This window comes from Phyllobates terribilis, unplaced genomic scaffold (assembly GCF_046119375.1).
Source record: "Phyllobates terribilis strain yellow unplaced genomic scaffold, ASM4611937v1 Scaffold_3__8_contigs__length_932513732, whole genome shotgun sequence".
NCBI classification, from domain to species: Eukaryota; Metazoa; Chordata; class Amphibia; order Anura; family Dendrobatidae; genus Phyllobates; species Phyllobates terribilis.
This window is the reverse complement of record NW_027362763.1, coordinates 745,893,106-745,916,507: the sequence shown is the minus strand read 5'-3', so window position 1 is coordinate 745,916,507 and position 23,402 is coordinate 745,893,106.

Genomic DNA, 23,402 nt, shown 5'->3' with positions numbered 1-23,402 from the left:
GGGGTCTAGGGGACCCTTTTATAGCCAAAATCATGGCCCTGTATCGCAATACGTCACCTAGGCTGCAGATAAATGGAACTGTAGCACCCTGAGGGCTCGGTTGCTACAGAGGTATTGCACCTCACCCAGAGGTGTGATATCTCACTCTCAGGTAAGGATGTAGTGTGGATCAGGACCCGACACCTGCATGCATTACACCACATTGCCGTGGGGCAGGGCGACCAATATGCCCCTGAGATGGGCACGACAGTCCCTGTCCCTGGCTGGAGTGGGGGGAGGGAACACTGAGGAAGGGGAACCCTGTAGTGCAGGAGCAGGGAGGAAGCAGTTCCTGGGTGCATTGAGAAGGGAGTATAAAAGGTGGGCACCATCTTAGTTCAGTGCAGAGAAATCTGAGCAGAAGTGGCAGGGAGCAGGGGCTCTGCATGAGCTCTGCTCCGGAGGCGGGCCTAGTAACAGAGGCCCAGGCCTGGAAGAGTGAGAAGGAAGGAAGAGGAGCGGAGAAGGCTCCAGGAACGAGGAACGAAGGGATCCCAGGGGTGCGGACGGGCGAGTCGCCACCGCACGCCCGAATCCACCTGCGTGGAGGGGTCAGGCCAAAGGGGGAGACCGGTCCCCCAAACTAGTGGAGGCAGGAAACGACCCTCAGCTAGAAACAGGAGGCTGTGACATTTTATGTGGCGCAGCCCCTCGCTACACCCGCTAGGAAGGCACCACATAGGGTCAGGGAAACTGGCGCCAAGTTTACCAAGAGGAGGCCCGAGGCAGCCGGACAGAAGGGTTGGTAAGAAAGGCCAGACAAAGGACACACAAAGGGGGTCCTGTGAAGCGCTCCAAAGTTATCTGGGAGTTGTCTGAGCCCCTCACCTGGTGAGCACAGTACGACGTGGGCAGCCGTTACCTGCAGACGTGGTCTGGATAATAAGAACTGTGAGTAAAGGCCCTGGACTGCATCACTGACTCCGTGTCGTTACTGCTGCTGCCCTGCACCATCACCCCCATCCTCCGCATATACTGCCCTGAGGCTATACTCCTCCCATGGGGAGTTATGCTACGCTCTGCTGCACCCACAACACCAGCCTCAGCGGTCTGCCCTGGAGCGGTGGTTCACTCTGACCGCAATCCACGGGTGGCGTAGTCGGACATTTAAACATCAAAACCACATAAATAGTTCCGCCACTGGTTTGACCGCCCTGAGCCACGGAACCGGGTCGCCGCCACGGAGACTACAACCACCAGCATCCACCAAAAAGGGTCCGGCTCCGGGTGTCCCAAGGCCCAGGGGGCGCGTCAGAACATTTTCATCACCTTTCACAATCACCAATGGGACAAGGCAGCGATGTTCTCTGTCCCCTCTCTTATACATCCTAGTGACAGAGCACCTGCTCTCATCAATTCGCCATAACCCCAATATTAGGTGGATTGAGGTGGGAGGCACCGAGTACAAGTGCTCTCTATTTGCTGATGATGTCCTAGTATATATCACTCAATCACATATATCCATCCATGCTGTTATGGCTGAAATAGATCACTTTGTTACATGGTCAAATTTTAAAATCAATGCAGCGAAGTCTGAGGCCCTCGATGTCTCCCTCCCCAAATCCATATAGGATTCCATCCAGTCCAACTTTCCCTTTGCCTGGCCCTCACAGGGTATCAAATACTTAGGAATTCCTATTCATAGAGACCTCTGCCATCTATGTTATCTTAATTTTGGGCCCTTTATTGAACAACTCCATACAGACCACGGTTGGCAAGTTAGAACTGTAAGATTCACTACGTGAACCACTGGTGTTTTGTGGAAAAGCACATGTACACTGTGTTCCAAATTATTATGCAAAAAGTGTTTAGGAGTGATAAGGGAAGAATTTGTTTGTTTGTCAGTTAAACTCATTGATGGTGATGTGTGTCAGGGCTCTTTATATCACTGTAAGCAATTGCAGACACCTGTGCTAATTAGTTTGGCAGGTGTGTCCAATGAAAGGCAAGACTACTTAAGAAGGCTGTCTCACATTATTAAGCAGCCTACATTTTCTGCCAAAATGGGAAAGAAAAAGGATGTGTCGGCTGCTGAGAAGCAACAAATTGTGGAGTGTTTAGGTCAAGGCATGACTACAATCAACATTGTGCAATGATCAGGATGAAGTGTCTTGGCAATCAAGAAGTATGTAGCTGATTCACAGTACACACGTGTGCGTGCTGATAAGGGCAAATTGAGGACTCTTTCCTACAGGCAATTACGTCAGGTTGAAAGAGCAGCGGCAAAAAAGCCTTGTCATAGCAGCAGACAAGTTTTTGAAGCTGCTGGTGCCTCCAACGTCCCCCGAACAACAAGATGCAGGGTCCTTCAGAGGTTTGCAGCTGTGCATACGCCATCCTGTCGACCTCCTCTATCCACTTCACACAAGCAGAAACGGCTCCAGTGGGCCAAACATTACATGAAGACTGATTTCAAAACTGTTTTGTTCACGGATGAGTGCCGTGCAGCGCTCGATGGTCCAGATGGATGGAGTGGAGGATGGCTGGTTGATGGACACCCCACGCAAACACGGCTACAGCGCCAACAAGGAGGAGGTGGAGTAAAGTTTTGGGCTGGAATCATGGGGAGAGAGATTGTCGGCCCCTTTAGGATCCCTGAAGGCGCTAAAGATGAACTCCATAATGTATGTGGATTTTCTCAAACAGCACTTCCTGCCATGGTTCAAGAAGAAGAACCGTGTATTTCACAGCAAGATCATTTTTTTGCATGATAATGCACCATCTCATGCTGCACATAAAACATCTGCATCTCTGGCTGATATGGGCATAAAAGGGGACAAACTTATGGTGTGACCCCCATGCTCCCCTGACCTCTACCCCATTCAGAACCTTTGGAGCATCATTAAAAGGAGTGTCTATGATGGCGGGAGGCAGTTCACATCTAAGCAACAGCTCTGGGAGGGTATTCTGTCCTCATGCAAAACAATTGAAGCAGAAACCATCCAAAACCTGACAAATTCAATGGACGAGAGAGTTCAGAAGCTCCTTTTGAACAAGGGGTCCTATGTGAAAATGTAACATCACCTAGAATAAAGTTTTGAGTTGAAAACTGTTTGATTTCAGTTTCTAACAACCTGCTAATGCTTATAATTTCAAAAATGACCATTTTTTTGGTCTTTATTAAAATGAAAAGGTTGATCGAAAAGTTTGGGGGATCTAAGAGTGTGGCAACCCAGTAGTCATGATTACTTCGAATTCTGGCAATATGAGGGTCATGCTGCAGGTAGTGCAGCAAGAAGGCACTTATGTGTCTTGCGCATCTCGGAGCCCCAAAATTATTTTCCGGGCTAGATGCAGCTAAAAATTATTATTAATTTTAAATCTGGTGAAGCTTTAGTATAGATGGCCTAATAGGATCAGGGCTGCACACTGCTACAAAGCCCAAATTATTTTCCAGTCAAGATACAGATAAACATGATTAGTAATTTTAAATCTGGTGGAGCTTATTATAGATGGCCTAATAGAATCAGTGCTGCACACTGCTACAAAGCCCAAATTATTTTCCAGCCAAGATACAGATAAACATGATTAGTAATTTGAAAGCTTAAAACGGTTGGTAGGGTGATTTTAACCAATCATCAAGCTTTTACTCTCCCCAGGATGACACAGGGGTAGAAAAGTCGTTTCGGATCCATGATTTGTTAATCTTTATGAACGTGAGTCTGTCTACATTATCAGTGGAGAGCCGCGTGCGCTTATCTGTCAGCACACCACCAGCAGCGCTGAACACACGTTCAGACAGAACGCTGGCTGCGGGGCATGACAAGATCTCCAAGGCGTAAGTGGCTAGCTCCGGCCATTTATCCAGATTGGAAGCCCAAAAAGAGCAAGGGTCCAGTGACACAGTCATGGCTTCAATGTTTACTTGGAGATACTCCTGTACCATCGTCTCTAGGCGTTGACTATGTGTCAGACTTCTTATCTCCTGTGGCCTTGCAAAGGATGGGCTAAAAAAGTGGTGAAATGATTCCGCAAAATTGATGTTACCAGCAGATACTGTGGTTCTGTTACGGTTTGAGTGCTGAACACTTGACGGTCCCACGGTTGGCAAGTTGGAACTGTGAGATTCACTACGTGCACCACTGGTATTTTGTGGAAAAGCACATGTAAGATTCTGCAACAGTCTCTGCTGATACTCCTGCATGCGTGCATCCCTTTCTATGGCAGGAATAATTTCTGCTAATTTACTTTTGTACCGGGGATCTAACAGTGTGGCAACCCAGTAGTCAGGATTATTTCTAATTCTCACAATTCGAGGGTCATGTTGCAGGTAGTGCAGCAAGAAGGCACTCATGTGTGTTGCGCATCCAGGAGCACCAAGTCCCTGTTGTGTTGGTGGCGAGGTAACAATCATGCTTCCTTCCTCTGTCCTCTCCCCCCAACCTCGCACAACAGAAATGTGATCAAGGTCTCCCTCATCTGATGAGTCTTCCATCAGTTCGTCCTCCACTTCTTCCTGGGCTCCTGCACCTTCCTCACTAGTTTGGCTGCTACCATGCGCCCTGGTAAAACCATCTCCCCCACCCTCACATGCCTGCCGCCTTGGTGCTGCCGACCGTCTGGACCTTGCAGATGTTAGCCCTTCCGCATACAACTCCTCCTCCTCTACTTCCTCCACCTCCTCTTGTGCCACCACCTGACTCCGAATTCTGTTTAACATGTGCTCCAGCATGTAAATCACCGGAATAGTCATGCTGATAATGGCATCGTCAGCACTAAACATCTTCGTTGCCATTTCAAAACTGTGCAGAAGGGTGCATAGGTCCCTGATCTGAGACCACTCCTCCAGCGTGATTTGCCCCACCTCTGGATCTCGTTGGCCCAGGCTATACGTCAGAACGTATTGCACCAGGGCTTGTCGGTGCTGCCACAGTCGCTGCAACATGTGCAGAGTTGAATTCCACCGGGTAGGCACATCGCATTTTAACCGGTGAAGTGGCAGGCCCAACGACTTCTGTAGAGATGTAAGTCGCTGAGCTGCGGGATGCGAACGGCGGAAGTGAGCACACAGCGACCGTGCCCTCTGCAGAAGGCCATCTAGTCTGAGATAGTGGGCTAAAAATTGCTGGACAACCAGGTTCAACACGTGAGCCATACAAGGCACGTATGTGACATTGCCCCGGCGAAGGGCCGCACCCAGGTTTGCAGCATTGTCGCACACGGCCTTCCCTGGTTTCAGGTCCAGTGGAGACAACCATTCATGAAATTGGTTCTCCAGAGCTGACCACAACTCCTCAGCTGTGTGACTCACATTTACCAGACATTTCAATGTAAAAACCGCCTGATGACATTGAGCCCTACTGTCAGCATAGTAAGGAGGTGTGCAGGATCCCTTCTGCGCAGTTAGAAAGCTTGTGGCGAGAAATGGTAAGAGAGGATGTTGAGAAGGCGGAACTTTTTAATTCCTATTTTGCATCTGTTTTCTCTCAGAAAGAAAATGTATCATCAACTGATCTTCACTGTCGTTTTAAAGGAATAGAAGAATCCAAGTTATCTGTAAACAGAAAGATTGTGAGGGAATATTTAGCTAACATAAATGAGTTCAAGTCTCCAGGTCCAGATGAATTACACCCCAGAGTACTGAAGGAGATCATAGAAGAAATTTTAGAACCACTCTCCATAATCTTTGAAAATTCCTGGAGAACAGGAGAAGTCCCAGAAGACTGGAGAAGAGCAAATGTTGTTCCTATCTTCAAAAAGGGGAAGAAGGTGGACCCAGGGAACTATAGGCCGGTGAGTCTGACTTCTATACCAGGAAAGATCTTTGAACAAATTATTAAACAACATGTAGGTAAGTACATGGATAAGAATGAAGTGATTAACCAGAGTCAGCATGGGTTTGTAACTAACAAGTCATGTCAGACTAACTTAATTTCCTTCTATGACAGAATCACTGACTGGGTGGATCAGGGAAATGCTGTAGATATAGTATATCTTGACTTCAGCAAAGCATTTGACAAAGTATCTCACACCATCCTTATTGAAAAAATGACCAAGTATGCAATGGACCTGGCAACTGTTAGGTGGATTCATAACTGGCTTAGTGATCGGACTCAAAGGGTGGTTGTAAATGGCTTCACATCCAGCTGGATGAATGTCTCAAGTGGGGTACCACAGGGCTCCGTCCTGGGACCTGTATTGTTCAACATCTTTATCAATGATTTAGATGAAGGAATTGAGGGTAAACTGATTAAATTTGCTGATGACACAAAGCTAGGAGGGATAGCTAATACTAGAGAAGAGAGAGAGAGGATTCAAAAAGACCTAAATAAACTGGAGCAGTGGGCAGCAACCAACAGAATGGTTTTTAACAGGGAAAAATGCAAAGTACTACATCTGGGCAATAAAAATGAAAAAAGCATATACAGAATGGGAGGAATAGAGCTAAGCAACAGTACATGTGAAAAAGACTTAGGTATACTAATAGATCATAGACTGAACATGAGTCAACAGTGTGATGCAGCAGCAAAAAAGGCAAATACAATTCTGGGATGTATTAACAGAAGCATACAGTCTAGATCACGTGAAGTCATTATCGGACTTTACTCCTCTTTGGTCAGACCTCATCTGGAATACTGTGTACAGTTTTGGGCACCACATTTTAAAAAAGACATAGACAAACTGGAGCAAGTTCAGAGAAGAGCGACCAGAATGATGACTGGTCTGCAAACCATGTCCTATGAGGAACGGTTGCAGGATTTGGGAATGTTTAGCTTGCAAAAAAGAAGACTGAGAGGAGACTTAATAGCTGTCTACAAATATGTCAAGGGCTGTCACATTGTAGAAGGATCATCTTTATTCTCATTTGCACAAGGAAAGACTAGAAGCAATGGGATGAAACTAAATGGGAGGAGACACAGATTAGATATTAGAAAAAACTTTTTGACAGTGAGGGTGATCAATGAGTGGAACAGGCTGCCACGAGAGGTGGTGAGTTCCCCTTCAATGGACGTCTTCAAACAGAGGCTGGACAGACATCTGTTTGAGATGATTTAGTGAATCCTGCTTTGAGCAGGGGGTTGGACCAGATGACCCAGGAGGTCCCTTCCAACTCTACATTCTATGATTCTATGACCAGACAGGCTTTGGGTGCAGGTGGAAGACCGAGAGGAGCTTGAGGAGGCAGAAGCAGTGGAGGAACTTTGACATAAAGAGGATTGACGCACAACTCGTGGGGACGGCAAGACTTGGACAGCAGCCCCTTGTCCTGCTGTCACCATAGTTACCCAGTGCCCAGTCAGCGACATGTAACGCCCCTGTCCATGCCTACTCGTCCAAGTGTCTGTGGTGAAATGCACCCTGTCACACACAGAGTTTCTCAAAGAAGCGGTGATGTTGTGTGCGACATGCTGGTGGAGCGCAGGCACACCTTTCTTTGAGAAGTAGTGCCGACTGGGCATCTGGTACTGGGGCACTGCGACGGACATAAGATCTCGAAAATCCTCTGTGTCCACCTGGCGGAAAGGCAGCATTTCTGTAGCCAAGAGCTTGCAGATGGTGAAATTCAACCTCTTAGCTTTCTCATGGCTAGGAGGAAATGGTCTTTTACTTGTCCACATCTGAGGGACCGAGGGCTGGCTATTGTGCTTAGACGGGGTTGATAAGGGTGTCCCCGGCAAACTGCCGGTCTGTGAGGAAGATGCAGGCGGACATGTTAGGTTGCCTTGATCCAAAGGTGGTGCTATCGATGTCGGACAGCGCTCAAGACCAGCTGGTGTTACCACCTCCAAAGAAAATGATGACCTGCCAATCACGCTGGCTGTTGCGGGTAAAGAGGTGGCAGGTCTGCGCCCCAAAACAGGTGTGACTGCTGTCCCCCCAGTCACAGAGGATGAAGAGGCCGCGGATGCACAAGATATGGCAGACGGTGGATGGCCCGGCCGGCTAGGCCGCATTGTAGCACACTGAGCTTCCCACTGCAACTTATGCTTCATGTCCATGTGCCGGTTCATGCATGAAGTTCTCAAACTATGTATTTTTTGGCCTCTACTTAGCTTTTGCTGACAAATGTTACAGATAACACGAGTTGGGTCATCTTTATCGATCTGAAAAAATGCCCAGGCTATGCAAGGCTTAGCACCCATGCGACCTGAAGAGCCACCACGACTTGTGGTGAGAGGCAGAGTTGTGTTTGAGGATGCAGTTGTTGACGTGCTTCCAGTACTACGTCTCTGTCCAGGAAGGCGCAACCTGACCTCGTCGTCACTAGCATCTTCCTCCACCTCCTCTGCTGACCTCATCTCTTGGCTGACTGTGGGTTGACAGTAAGTGGGATCTCCAACCTCATCATCATCACCCTGTGCGTTATCACACCCGTCGTACTCAGAGCCAACCTGTTCCTGCCCTGACAAAAAACTAAAGTTGTCGCTCCAATCAGGTATTTGAGTCTTATCATCGTCTTCCTCATTGTCTCCACCAACAGGAGTTACAGTTTGGGAATGAGGGTCTACATTATGGTCAGAACCTTCTGCGTCTGGTCCTGGATCCGACTCATAAAGATTCTGGGCATCAGTGCAGATCATTTCCTCGTCTCGATTCACAGAAGCGCTGGAGTCGACCTCTGATTCCCAGGCTATAGTATGAGTAAACAGCTCTGCAGACTCAACCATCTGTTCTACCTCATACTCAGACGGGCAGCTGGAGATTTGGGAGCTGTGAGGAAGCAAGTGCGATTGGGGTGACACCTTTGAGGACTGGAGTATTTGTGATGTTGAAGTTGATGTGGAGGAGAGCCCACTTAAAGGAGCACTTGATATCCGTTGAAGCACCTGCTGTTTTTGTGCCTCATCTGGAATTTGTAGCGATTGGGGTGGCCGTAAGAAAGGGATCTTATCACATTGTCCGCTAAAAGAAGTAGACATTTTAGTTTGGCTGGAAGATGGTCTTTCTTCTGCAGATGTTACTGTTGCTTTAACACCTACCCCACGGACACAACCTTTTTTCCCCTTCCCAACACGCCTATTCCCCTTTCCAAGAGCAGCAGGCCTTTTTCCACTCATTTTGGTGGTTAACTAATTCACAACTCTGGAGTTGTTTGCACAAAAAAACAATGGATGGGAACCGAGCAGAGCTGAGTGGCCAAACTGTGGTATTAGGCCAAAACTATTGGCTGGGTTAGATGCAGAAAAAAATTATATTCAATTTGCAACCTGATGGAGGTCAGTATAGATGGACTAATAGAACAAGTCCCGCACACAGCTAGAAGCCCAAATATTTTTTCAGAGGTAGATGCAGAAAAAATTTTTATTCAGTTTGTAACCTGATGGAGGTCTGTATAGATGGATTAATAGAACAAGTCCCACACACAGCTACAAGCCCAATATTTTTTCAGAGGTAGATGCAGAAAAAATATATATTCAGTTTGCAACCTGATGGAGGTCAGTATAGATGGACTAATAGAGAAAGTCCCACACACTGCTAGAAGGCCAAATATTTTTTCAGAGCTAGATGCAGACAAAAAATTATTTTGAATTTGCAACCTGATGGAGGTCAGTATAGGTGGACTAATAGAACAAGTCCCACACACTGCTAGAAGGCCAAATATTTTTTCAGAGCTAGATGCAGAAAAAAATTATATTCAGTTTGCAACCTGATGGAGGTCTGTATAGATGGATTAATAGAACAAGTCCCACACACAGCTAGAAGCCCAAATATTTTTTCAGAGGTAGATGCAGATAAAAATTATTTTTAATTTGCAACCTGATGGAGGTCAGTATAGATGGACTAATAGAACAAGTCCCACACACAGCTAGAAGCCCAAATATTTTTTCAGAGGTAGATGCAGATAAAAATTATTTTTAATTTGCAACCTGATGGAGGTCAGTATAGATGGACTAATAGAACAAGTCCCACACACAGCTAGAAGCCCAAATATTTTTTCAGAGGTAGATGCAGAAAAAATTTTTATTCAGTTTGCAACCTGATGGAGGTCTGTATAGATGGATTAATAGAACAAGTCCCACACACAGCTACAAGCCCAATATTTTTTCAGAGGTAGATGCAGAAAAAAAATATATTCAGTTTTCCACCTGATGGAGGTCAGTATAGATGGACTAATAGAGAAAGTCCCACACACTGCTAGAAGGCCAAATATTTTTTCAGAGCTAGATGCAGGCAAAAAATTATTTTGAATTTGCAACCTGATGGAGGTCAGTATAGGTGGACTAATAGAACAAGTCCCACACACTGCTAGAAGGCCAAATATTTTTTCAGAGCTAGATGCAGAAAAAAATTATATTCAGTTTGCAACCTGATGGAGGTCTGTATAGATGGATTAATATAACAAGTCCCACACACAGCTAGAAGCCCAAATATTTTTTCAGAGGTAGATGCAGATAAAAATTATTTTTAATTTGCAACCTGATGGAGGTCAGTATAGATGGACTAATAGAGAAAGTCCCACACACTGCTAGAAGGCCAAATATTTTTTCAGAGCTAGATGCAGATAAAAATTATTTTTAATTTGCAACCTGATGGAGGTCAGTATAGATGGACTAATAGAACAAGTCCCACACACAGCTAGAAGCCCAAATATTTTTTCAGAGGTACTGTAGATGCAGATAAAAATTATATTCAATTTGCAACCTGATGGAGGTCAGTATAGATGGACTAATAGAGAAAGTCCCACACACTGCTAGAAGGCCAAATATTTTTTCAGAGCTAGATGCAGATAAAAATTATATTCAATTTGCAACCTGATGGAGGTCAGTATAGATGGACTAATAGAACAAGTCCCACACACAGCTAGAAGCCCAAATATTTTTTCAGAGGTACTGTAGATGCAGATAAAAATTATTTTTAATTTGCAACCTGATGGAGGTCAGTATAGATGGACTAATAGAGAAAGTCCCACACACTGCTAGAAGGCCAAATATTTTTTCAGAGCTAGATGCAGAAAAAAATTATATTCAGTTTGCAACCTGATGGAGGTCAGTATAGATGGACTAATAGAGAAAGTCCCACACACTGCTAGAAGGCCACATATTTTTTCAGAGGTAGATGCAGAAAAAATATATTCAGTTTGCAACCTGATGGAGGTCTGTATAGATGGATTAATAGAACAAGTCCCACACACAGCTAGAAGCCCAATATTTTTTCAGAAGTAGATGCAGAAAAAAATATATTCAGTTTGCAACCTGATGGAGGTCAGTATAGATGGACTAATACAACAAGTCCCACACACAGCTAGAAGCCCAATATTTTTTCAGAGGTAGATGCAGAAAAAAATATATTCAGTTTGCAACCTGATGGAGGTCTGTATAGATGGATTAATAGAACAAGTCCCACACACAGCTAGTAGCCCAATATTTTTTCAGAGGTAGATGCAGAAAAAAATATATTCAGTTTGCAACCTGATGGAGGTCAGTATAGATGGACTAATACAACAAGTCCCACACACAGCTAGAAGCCCAATATTTTTTCGGAGGTAGATGCAGAAAAAAATATATTCAGTTTGCAACCTGATGGAGGTCTGTATAGATGGATTAATAGAACAAGTCCCACACACAGCTAGAAGCCCAATATTTTTTCAGAGGTAGATGCAGAAAAAAATATATTCAGTTTGCAACCTGATAGAGGTCAGTATAGATGGACTAATACAACAAGTCCCACACACAGCTAGAAGCCCAATATTTTTTCAGAGCTAGATGCAGAAAAAAATTATATTCAATTTGCAACCTGATGGAGGTCAGTATAGATGGACTAATAGAATGATGCTATGCCCAAAAGATTTTACTTCACTAGGTGGTATATCTTGCAACACAGATAGGCTACTCCACTGACTAACACACTCTGCAATAGGCCAAAAAGGATTAGCTTTGCTAGATTCAGCCAAATGCTGTGAAAAAAACTTGCACAGCACTGGCACAGACCTGCCTGGCAAAAACTGATAGGAACTGATGTAACCTAGTCCTGAAAAGGACTCCAATTACAATTAGTCTTTACTCCCACAATCTATCTATTTAAGAGCACAGACCTGCCTGATAAATGTCATAGGGAATGCTGTAACCTAGTCCTTAAAAGGACTGCAATCACAACTATTCCCTACTCCCAAGCTATCTGTAGATTTGTGCGAAAATTGGCTTGAAATTAACAAGGTATAGCGCACACAGCAACAGCGGTGCCGTCTAACACGCAGCTGCAGCAGTGAGAAAATGTTGGCGACGGGGAAAATGGCTTGGTCTTATAGGGCAAGGACATGTGACATACACTGCCAATGACACATGCCCTTGCTTGTGTGAAAAAAAGCACTTCGCTCCGTGTGTGCGCTGCTGATAGGCTGACAGATTGCACCTCCCCACTGTAAATGCGGTAAAGAGAAAAAAAAAATGGAGATCTTCATTGTTCCTGCAGAGATCCATCCCCTGCCCCTCCCCCCACCCCGCTGTACACTCAAACTGCGTATTAACATTAATTTTCATCATTACTGAGAAAAAATCCAGTTATGATTTTGGTGCACGAACAGTTATCGAACATAACCTCGAACAGCCGAATTTTTCCCAAATTGTTCGTGTTCGCCGAACGGCTCGAACACCGCCCAAAACAGCTCGAATTTTAGATTGGCGAACAGTTCGAGTAGAACAACGCTCATCTCTACTCTACTGCAACCCACTGCAGGGTGGCTGTCTGTCTCCTCTGACCCACCCAAAACATATCCGTATGAAATACGTTTCTTTTCTCTGCAACTATTATTTACAGGACCATTTACAGAGTTCTATGCTGCACAATGGTAATATATCCATAAAAAGCGGATGGTCCATATGCTGTCTGTTTTTTTTCTCGCACCCATTGACTTGCATTGGCGAGACTAGTCTGATATACGCGGCAAATCACAGCATGCTGCGATTTTTTTCTCAATCCGATTTCAGCGGAAAAAAACATCGCAGATGAGCTGTAACTTATAGATTAACATTGGTCAGAGTGCAATCTGATTTTTTATCGGATTGCACTCGTCCATTTTTCTCGCAGATGAGTATGAGCACTAATAGAAACACGTCACCACTTCTGTATTTTTCACCCACTCGTGGTTTTGGCTTACAAATACTTGTGTAAAATACTGACCAAATACTAAACATGTGAACATGGCCTTAGACTAAGTAAAAAAAATAAAAAAATCTCCCTTTCTCTCTTTTTAGGTTCTTTTTTATTGGAAAAATAGCAAAAGCTATACAAATTTGTTATCACCACTTACATAGAAACCTGAGCTATACAAGTAGCATGTCATTTAACCGAATTGCTTAATGGTTAAAGGAATTTGTGAAACTCATATGGAGTCAAAGTGCTCACTAAACCACTAGATAATTTACGTGAGAGGAGTTGTTTAAAAAATGGAGTCACTTTTTGGGATTACTGCTATTTAGGCACCTAAGAGTCTCTCCAAATATAGTCTGTAAAATTTGCCAAAAGCAAACCTGGCACACAATCCCTTCTGAGCCTTTCTGTGTGCCCAGCACTGATATACAGCCCCATATAAGGTATTGCTGTTGTCAGGATAATTTGGGTCACAAATTTTGGAGTGCACTTTCTTATATTACTCCTTTTAAAAAATTTAAATTCTCAGTGGTTGTGATGCCTTTTAATGGATTACTGAAAAGATGGTAACAAATATCAACTGGCTAACACAGTAAAAATATATATTTTTCTGTTGTAAAAATGAAAAATTTGGGGCTAAAAAAACATTTTAATGGAAAAATTTGAGTTTTTCATTTTTTCCTTCCACTTTGATTTGTGAGGTGGGTGCAAATACACAAGCTTCTCTAAGGCACTTCAAAACTGAAATGGCCCCTAAAAATAGGTTTCTATAAGTTTCTTCAAAATGTGAAAAATTGCTGCAAAATTTGTAAACTGTCTAATGTCCAAGAAAAATAATGCACATATAAAAAATGATGGCAACATGAAGTAGACATATTTAACAAATGATAAATATTAAAGGAGACTTGTCGCCTGATTTATGCTGCCCAGATTGTGAGCCTCATGAATCAGAGCATGATATGTTTTTCTCTGAAAAGCTCCGAAACCAAGAGACTGTCAATCACCTGCAGTGGTATTCGGAGATGTTTTTGTTGCAAATATATATTTTTTTGAAACGCCAATGCACCTCAGAGAAAAATAAACCTGACTTCAATTGTGCAGTCAGGTTCTGTTTAGTGATAGGCGAACGCGAACAATAATGCTGTATCATTCGTAAAAAAGTCATCGCCGGTCACTGGTGTTGGCTGATGAGAGTGCTACTCTCATCATCCTACTCCTGGTTTCACTGATAGCAGCGAGAGCAGGCAAGGCTGATGAGAGTATTCATCAGTCGGCACCTGTGCCACAAATAAATAAATTTATAAAAATGGCATGAGGTCCCCTCTATTTTTCTAACTAGAGCAAGAAAACCTGAAAGCTGCAGGCTCTAGCCCTCAGCTGTCAGCTTTATATTGGCAGGTTATTACAAATAAAGGGTTCCCACTCCATTTTTTTAAATTATTTAAATAAATCATTTTAAAAAATGACTTGGGACCCCCCCCATTTTTGGCAACCAGCCAAGTTAAAGCAGAGATCTGAAAGCTGGTATTTTCAGACTGGGAAGGGGCAATGGATATTGGCCCTCCCCAGCCTAAAAATAGCATCCCACCGCCCCAGAAAAGGCACATCTATTAGATGCACCAATTCTAGCTCTTTGCATGACTATTCCTACTTGCCATGGTGCTGTGGCAAGTGGGGTAATATTTGTGGGGTTAATGTCAGCTTTGTAATGTCAGCTGACATCAAGCCCACAGATGAGTATGGAGAAGCGTCTATAAGACGCCCCCATTACTAACCCAAAGTCAAATGTAATAAAAACAAAGCCATAGTAAAGTTCTTCTATTGAAATAAACACACATACTCCATTATTTGAAAGAAACACTCCCCACCCACTTTCACCTATCTATTAATGTAAAAGTAAAAATAATAAAATATAATATTTCCCATCTTTCCGCTGATAATTAATGACCATATCCCACAACCATCCAGATGGTTTGGAGAGCAGTCACATCAGTGTTGAAAAACACTGAGCACAGTGTGAGACCCGCTGAGCGTGACTGGCAGCAACCTTAATGACGTTACCACCAGGTATCGCTTCTCACACTCTGCTCAGTGTGAGCCAGCTGGTGTGGAAAACGGTCGCATGACTGATGTGGCTGTTCTCCAAACCATCCGGATCATCGTACGACATGGCCATTAATGGATTATTATTAGTAAGCGGAAAGGTGAGGAATATGGTGTTTTATTATTTTTTATTTTACATTAATATATAGGTGAAAGAGGGTGGCAGTTTTGTTTCAAATAAAGGAGTTTGTGTGTTTATTTCAATTAAAGGACTTTTTCAGTGTGTGTCTTTATTTAATTTTCACTTTGGGATTATTAATGGGGGCTTCTTATAGATGCCTCTCCATTACTAACCTGTGGGCTTGATGTCAGCAGACATTACAAAGCTGATGACAACCACACAAATATTACCCCACTTGTCACAGCATCAAGGCAAATGGGAATAGTGAGGTTAAACGTCAGAATTGACACATCTAATGGATGCGGCATTTCTGGGACGGCTGAGGGCTGATGTTTTTATTCTGGGAGGGTGCCAATATCGATGGCCCTTTCCTAGGCTATTAATAAAAGCCCACCGCTGTCGGTTTAGCCTTTGCTGATTATTGAATATAAAGGGGACTCCATTTTTTTGTGGGGTTCTCCCCTATAATAACCAATCAAGGCTAAGCAAACAGCTGGGAGCTGATATTAATAGCCTGGGAACCTTTAGCGCTATTGGCACGTTCCCAAAATATTAACCCATTGCCGTTGGCTTTCCCTTAACTGTTTATGAAAATTATGGGGGACCGCACACCGTTTTTTCATTGATTTTTTTAAATTTATTAACAAGTACAGTAAGGTTACATGAGTTCATAGCAGCTGTTTCTCTAGCTTTGCGAGTGCCAGTGCAGGATTGATAAATGACCTCGAGTCTGGCACTCGGCACTCCGTCATTCATCAGTCAGGCACTCGAGCTACCTTGAGATCTGGTGGCTGTGAACTCAGGTAACCAGCTGCAAGGTCCGGAAACCTCATGGGAAACTTTGAGGGATATTTTAAGGTTTCTGGAGTTTCCAGCTGCTGGACAACCTGGAGGCTGTGAACTAAGGTTACCTTGGGTGTGTATTTTACTATACTTGTTAATAAATAAATAAAAAAATGAAAAAATGGCGTGGCTTCCCCCATAATTTTCATAACCAGCTGAGGGAAAGGGGATGGCTTTGGTCTGATGTTAATATTCTGGGAAGGAGCCAATAGCCATAAAGGTTCCCAGGCTTTTAATGTCATTTCACAGCTGTTTGCTTAACCTATACTGGTTATTATAGGGGAGACCCCCCCAAAAAATGATGTGGCGTTTCCCCTATATTCAGTAACCAGCAAAGGCTAAACAGACAGCTGCAGGCTGATATTAATTGCCTAGGAAAGGACCATTTAGATTGGTCCCCTCCCATGCTAAAAACATCAGCGCTGAGCTGCCCCAGAAAAGGCCCATTTATTAGATGCACCAATTCTGACGCTTTGCATGACTATGCCCACTTGCCCTGGTGCTGTGGCAAGTGGGGTAATATTTGTGGGGTTAATGTCAGCTTTGTAGTGTCAGCTGACATCAAGCCCACATGTCAGTAATGGAGAGGCATCTATAAGATGCCCCCATTACTGACCCCAAAGTCAAATGTAATAAAAACACTGAGTAAAGTTCTTAATTTGAAAGAAACACACAGAGTCCTTTATTTGAAATGAAAACTCCCCACCCTCTTTTACCCATTTATTACTGTGAAATAATAAATAATAAAACACCCTATTCCTCACCTTTCCTCACCATTAATTGCCAGGTCCCATGATGATCCTGGTGGTTTGGAGAGCAGTCACATCAGTGATGTGACCGCTCTCCACATCAGCCGGAACATACTGAGCAGAGTGTGGGACCCGCTGCGTATGTCCAGCGATAACCTTAATGATGTCACCACCAGTCACACGCAGGCAGCGCTTCTCACACTCTGCTCAATGTGAGCCGGCTGGCATGGAGAACAGTCGCATCACTGATCACTGATGTGACTGCTCTTCAAACCAATGGTCACAGCTGCTGCTGGCTCACAAGCTGTTATCTGTATGACAGCGCAGAGAACCACAACACTCTGACCGGCGGTAACGAATAACCGTCAATCAGAGCCGGTGTTTCTCGTGCTGTCACACAGAAGACAGCATGGGAAACAACGGATGTCTGGGCCCCCCATTCATTTGAATGGGGTTTGGTTTAGAGTTCTGGTACCTGATCGAACTTTTTTTTAAATATTCAACCAAAACTGCCGGACCCAAACATCCACTGGTTCTCCCATTACTAGTTCTGATTCATGCTGTCTGCAGTTTGGGTCGGTAGTGATTTTGGCACATCATGAACCCAATGTACTTGATGTTAGGGTGGCATCAACAAGTCTTAGCCAGAGCATTTAGATATGGTGCTGGGGCAGAAAAAAAGAATCTTTTGAATTGAAAAAAAGCTTTCCTGGTCTCTAAAGCTAATTGTAAATGTCACAAGTTGGTCACTGTAGAAGGAGTCATATTATCAGTTAGTGCATTTTAATTAGTGCCATTGGTGTCTGCCGGATAGTAGTCATTAACAATGTTATTGGGAATTTTTTGCAGTGACAAATTATTTTGATGTTGATGTTTGATGTTTCAACATTAGTAAATTACCCTCCAATATATAACTTCCTAGAAATGAATACAAAATAACAAAACAACTAAATGTACATGAAGTGTAATTAATTGCATAATAAAAGCAAATTATCAAAAATTTTAATGAACATATTACTCTCTTCATGAAAAAGTGTAAGTTTTCTGAAAAGTTTACACAAAAAAATAATTAAAGCTGAGATGAGCAAGAATTACAAAGAGATATAAGTTCTTCCAGTCATATTTTCATTAATAACTATGTGCAATTAGAGCATTCATTAAAAGTAAGTAAAGCTAATTTAACAGGAAATTTCCAACTGTGTTACATTATATTCCTGGTAATTTAATTCTTCTGATCTTAATGGATGCCTTCAAAAGGCCATGTTATTAACAAAATATGAGGCAATAAAACCTAGAGCTACACTTAGCTGAAACTCGGGTTTTTTAAATGATACCATTTGTTGTATTAGAAAACGTAGATTTTTTTTGATAAATGAAATAATAAATGTGATTTCATAATGCAAGAAAAACTAATCATTTAAGTTACATACAGTATAACAATATACATTTTAAATATTATAAGCAATTGTTTAATTGTTTAAAATTTTATTAACTAGTTTTTATTGATTTCACTGAATTCTGAAAAATGATGTGACTAATTATTAAGGGAAAAATTCTAAGCAAAATGTATATTTTAATTTTAAAAATAACTAAATTACAATGCTTGCAAAAAGCAACATATCAAGCAAATTATCTGGAGCCCAGCAGTGATTTGATCATGATTGGTGGAAGTTATAGGGCATACGAAAAGCTTTAGAAGGATTTATCACAAATAACGTAACATTAATACAATGCACTGGTCTCAATTTTCCCACAATTTAAATAACTGATAATAAGTGATTAGATTTTCTTCACATAATTATTCTCTCTTGAGTTCTGCCCAGAAATATGTATTAATCCCTTCCCAACATGCTGAGCGCCGCCAAAATCGAGTGCAGCAACATCACGTATGGGGGGGTTTGGCTGATCTGGCACCTCAAGGGCCCTGCCAATGTGACATGTCCAGCAAAATCTATATGCCAATATGGTTCTTCCCTTCTGAGCTTTGCACTGTTCCTCAAAAGTAGTTTTTGACCACATATGGGGTATCTGCATAATAAGGAGAACTTGCACAACAAATTTTTGGGGTCCATTTCTCCTGTTACCCTTGTAAAAATGCCAAATTTGGGGCTAAAATTTGGAATTTCCACTGTTTAAGCACATGACATCAGGGGCTCTCCAAACGCTAAATGGCATCCTTTAATTATTCCAGAAAATTTTGCATTCAAAAAGTCAAATGGTGCTTCCAAGCCCTGACGTGCACTCAAAAAGTAATTTTCCTCCACATATTGGGTATCGGCGTACTCAGGAGAAATTGCACAACAAATTTCATGGTGTAATTTCTCCTGCTACCCTTAAGAAAATGCTACATTTTGGAATGAAAACATTTTTGTGGGGAAAATTAGATTTTTTTTTATTTTCATGGCTCAACATTATTAACTTCTGTGAAGCACCTGGGGATTCAAGGTGCTCACTGCACATCTATATAAGTTCCTTGAGGGGTTTAATTTTCACCCAAAGAGTGGTTTTCTCCCACATATTGGGTATTGGTGTGCTCAGTAGAAATTGCACAACGAATTTTAGGGTCCATTTTCTCCTGTTACCCTTGTGAAAGTAAAAAAAAATTGGGTCAAAAGTAAAATTTTTGTGAAAAAAAGTTAAATGTTTATTTTTTCCTTCCACGTCCCATTAATTCCTGTGAAGCACCTGAAGGGTTAATAAACTTCATGTATGTGGTTTTGAACACCTTGAGGGGTGAAGTTTTTAGAATGGTGTCACTTTTGGGTATTTGCTGTCATATAGACCCCTCAAAATAACTTCAGATGTGATGTGGTCCCTAAAAGAATGGTTTTGTAAATTTAGTATTTTTGAAAAAATGAGAAATCGCTGGTCAACTTTCAACCCTTTCTAACAAAAACAAAAATGTTTTCAAAATTATGCTGATGTAAAGTAGTCATGTGGGAAATGTTATTTAATAACTATTTTGTGTGACCTATCTCTCTGATTTAAGGGCATAAAAATGAAAAGCTTGAAAATTGAGAAATTTTCACAATTTTCTCCAAATTTCCGATTTTTTCACAAATAAATGTAAGTCATGTCAAAGAAATGTTACCACTTTCAGGAAGTACAATATGTCACGAAAAAACAATCTCAGAATCACCAGGATCAGTGGACGCATTCCAGTTATTACATCATAAAATGACACTGGTCAGAATTTTAAAAAAAATTGGCCTGGTCAGGAAGGTGAAAACAGGCTTTGGGGTGAAAGAGTTAAACTGTATGTTCCATATATTAAAAATTATATCAAGATGAAATTTATAGAGATGAGTGAATCAATTTGACCTGAATCAAATTTGTGTCAAATTTTAAAGAATTTGCATGCCTGCTCTCTTTTACATATTGAAGAAAACTGCCTCAGCCAAGGTAGACTGGTAAGACCTCATGGGTTTCTCCATAAAACCTTACAGATATGAAATCACATGGTATATCACCACCAATAGGGAGGCACTATCGTAACTTGTATAAAAGCCAAGGTAAGGAATGCAGCACTTATTTTAGCATAATTTAGGATAATCAGTGAACATCAGAGCTCACAAGTCGGCAATATGGATAGAAAGAGAACATTAAAACATTAGGCAAATACTTCATATAGTGATGTGCTGTACAACTGCAGCAGTGAAAATTGAGTGTAGTAGTCTGCAAATACTATAGATTCAGGGGGGGATAGAGAGATAAGGGAGGTTCCACCAGCATTGTCAGACTCATTGTGATTGATCAGTGATATGATATGGCTAGAATCTGTCCTGCTGCATTTGACTTATAATTCAATTTTTTTTTCTTTATTTTTAGTTTGCTAAAATGCAGCAATGCAGCACAATATTTTCTACAAAAAATTATGAAATCAGTGTCTGTCAGTGATGAAGTACTTACTTGTCACAAGCAACCGTACTGAGTTTTTACATTTCTTATGCAATAATTTTTTGTGAAAGGGAAAGAATTTTTTTTGAAAAATACAAAAGAAAAATTTCACCCAAATTAAGATATGTAACTGTGACTGTCTACCTCACAAAGTGTGTGTCTCACATACAATTTTTTTTGCACATCTGTGTTACTAGTCAAGCTTTACATCCGTACATGTCACACCAATATACCATCCCAATGCAGGTGCTGGCTTTTTGGGTGTCTATCTACCTAGCATTTCTTATTGCATCATTTTTAGGAAAGGGGTTGAATTTTGCTAAATACAAAAAAATGAAAATGTAGGCATATTTGGTTTTGCACACCAATTTTACTAGTCCAATACCACAAACATTTATGCACTTATACTACGGTCTGCTGCCATGAAAGCAGCACAATTTCCATTCACATATATTTACAATGCGATTTACTAGTAAACCTGTACATGTTTTGGCAAGGGTTGAATAATTTGGGTTGAAAAAAGATTATCAAAACATAATTATAGTGTTGGACAAAATGTATGGTAACAGAAAAAGTAGAAATGGCAATGGACTGGGTAGTCTAAAAAAAAAAAAAAAAAACACACATACCCTGTTTAAGAATGTAGGAGCCACTAGCAGCAAAAGCACTATCACAATCACTGGCACCATCCATCCAGACAGTAGTGCTACCAAATGCGTTTTAGTGGGGAGGAAGTAGAGGGTGTTATTGAATATATGGTACAACAGTCATGTCAGTCACAGCAAGATCATGTTACCTCTGACAGCAACACCATCATCAGTTTAAGTAAATTTTCTGCACAGAATGGTAAGTTCATAAATAAATAAGTACATTTTTGAACCATTTATTAATTAAAAAAAATATGAAAAGTCTGTCAGTGCGCTGTGTATATTAAATTGGTTGTTTGTTACTGGTGGGTTACCATTCGTTTCTATATGAAGTCACTGACATTATCAGGCTTCCTTCACACATTCGTATAAAATGTGAAAAACTGGTACATGTGTCATGAGTGCTTTCCATCATTATGTCATCCGTGTGTCCGTTTTTGCCATCAGTGTCATCAGTGTTTTTCCGGTTTAGTCAAAGAAAGAAAGAAATCAAAAAGCTTTTCCTATACTTTGCAATGTTAAACACGGATGCCATCTGTATGCTGTACATGTTTTTCACGGATCCATAGACTTGTATTGGCCTTGTAATACTTGCTGTTGGAAGTTAACAGTCATGTCTCTGTGTGTTTTGCACGGACACATGGTCCGTGTAAAAGCACAAGCATGTGCATAGCATCATAGGTTATAATGGGCACGTGGGGTATCCGTGAAAAAAACAGATACCACACGTACTGGAAACATGGACGTGTGAAGGAGGCCTAAGGCTGTATGTGTTAAAGAGCTTGGATAACGTCCTAGGAGACCTCAGAGTGTCACACACATCTTTTCACGGCAATTGGTGGTTTTGAACTATTGTGATTTGCTGTGAATTGATTCAAAGCAAATCAAATATTGGGGAAAAATCTCTAGATCTCATCTCTCATCTCTAGATATTTACACTGAAACAATTCATGCAGCAATGTAACGAAAACAATCTTTTACAAGCAAAATGTTTACTAGAATTCCAGATAACTAGTCTGATTGCTACATGTGGAGTCACAAAGAAATGTTTCTGCTAATAAGGGCTAATTAGTATCTGCCTCATGGGGTTTTTGCCTTCCTCTGCATCGACGTTAGATTGAACTTGAACTTGATGGAACTTTGTGCTGTTTCGACTTTAAGACTATTAATTTATCAAACTATAAAAATCTTATAACTCTTGGTGTACCATGATGTCAAAATGGAAATATACTCTGTGTAATGAAGTTGCAAAAATTAAATAAAAAAACTTATGGTATAAAAGAAGAAGAAAATCATTACTCTGATTGATCCTTTGCATCGCGTCACTTATCTGTTCCCTACAGGTCTTTGCTTCCTGGTCTCATCTTAACTAGTGTTGAGCCACCCCCGTAGTGTTCGAGTTCAGTTCGGTTCGTCGAACACCCGTATGTTCGCCGAACTGTTCGTCGAACTGTTCGTCGAACACCGTCGAACACCGTTAAAACCAATGGCAGGCAAACAAAAACACATAGAAACACATAGCAAACACCTTCAAAGGTGTCCAAAAGCTGACAAGCTGCTCAGAAGACACAACTAACACATGGAAAAGTGACAAGTACATATAGTCATGCGAAAAGAAAAGAGGTGGAGGAGTAAAAGGAGGGGGAGACACAGATATAGGCATGTCATGCCCTTCTAAAACCAAAAAAGTGCGAAGCCGACATGGCCAGTCCGTTCCTGCCCGTGCGACCTCCGTGTCACCGGCTTTGTGCCAGATCTGCGGTGGACCCTGATGGCCAGCCCCCCTCTCGCAATACTGGTGCCTGTCCGCTGGTGGGTCGAGCGAGCCCCCCTGTGGTGGAGGCAGGTCTAAGCTTTTTAATTTAAATTGTCTCTCTAATTTGAATGAATACACTTTAAATCCTTTTACAAGGATCTATTGGAGGGCAAGTCTCATGTCAACAGCTGCGTAATTCCAGCTCCAGTAGCGTCCAC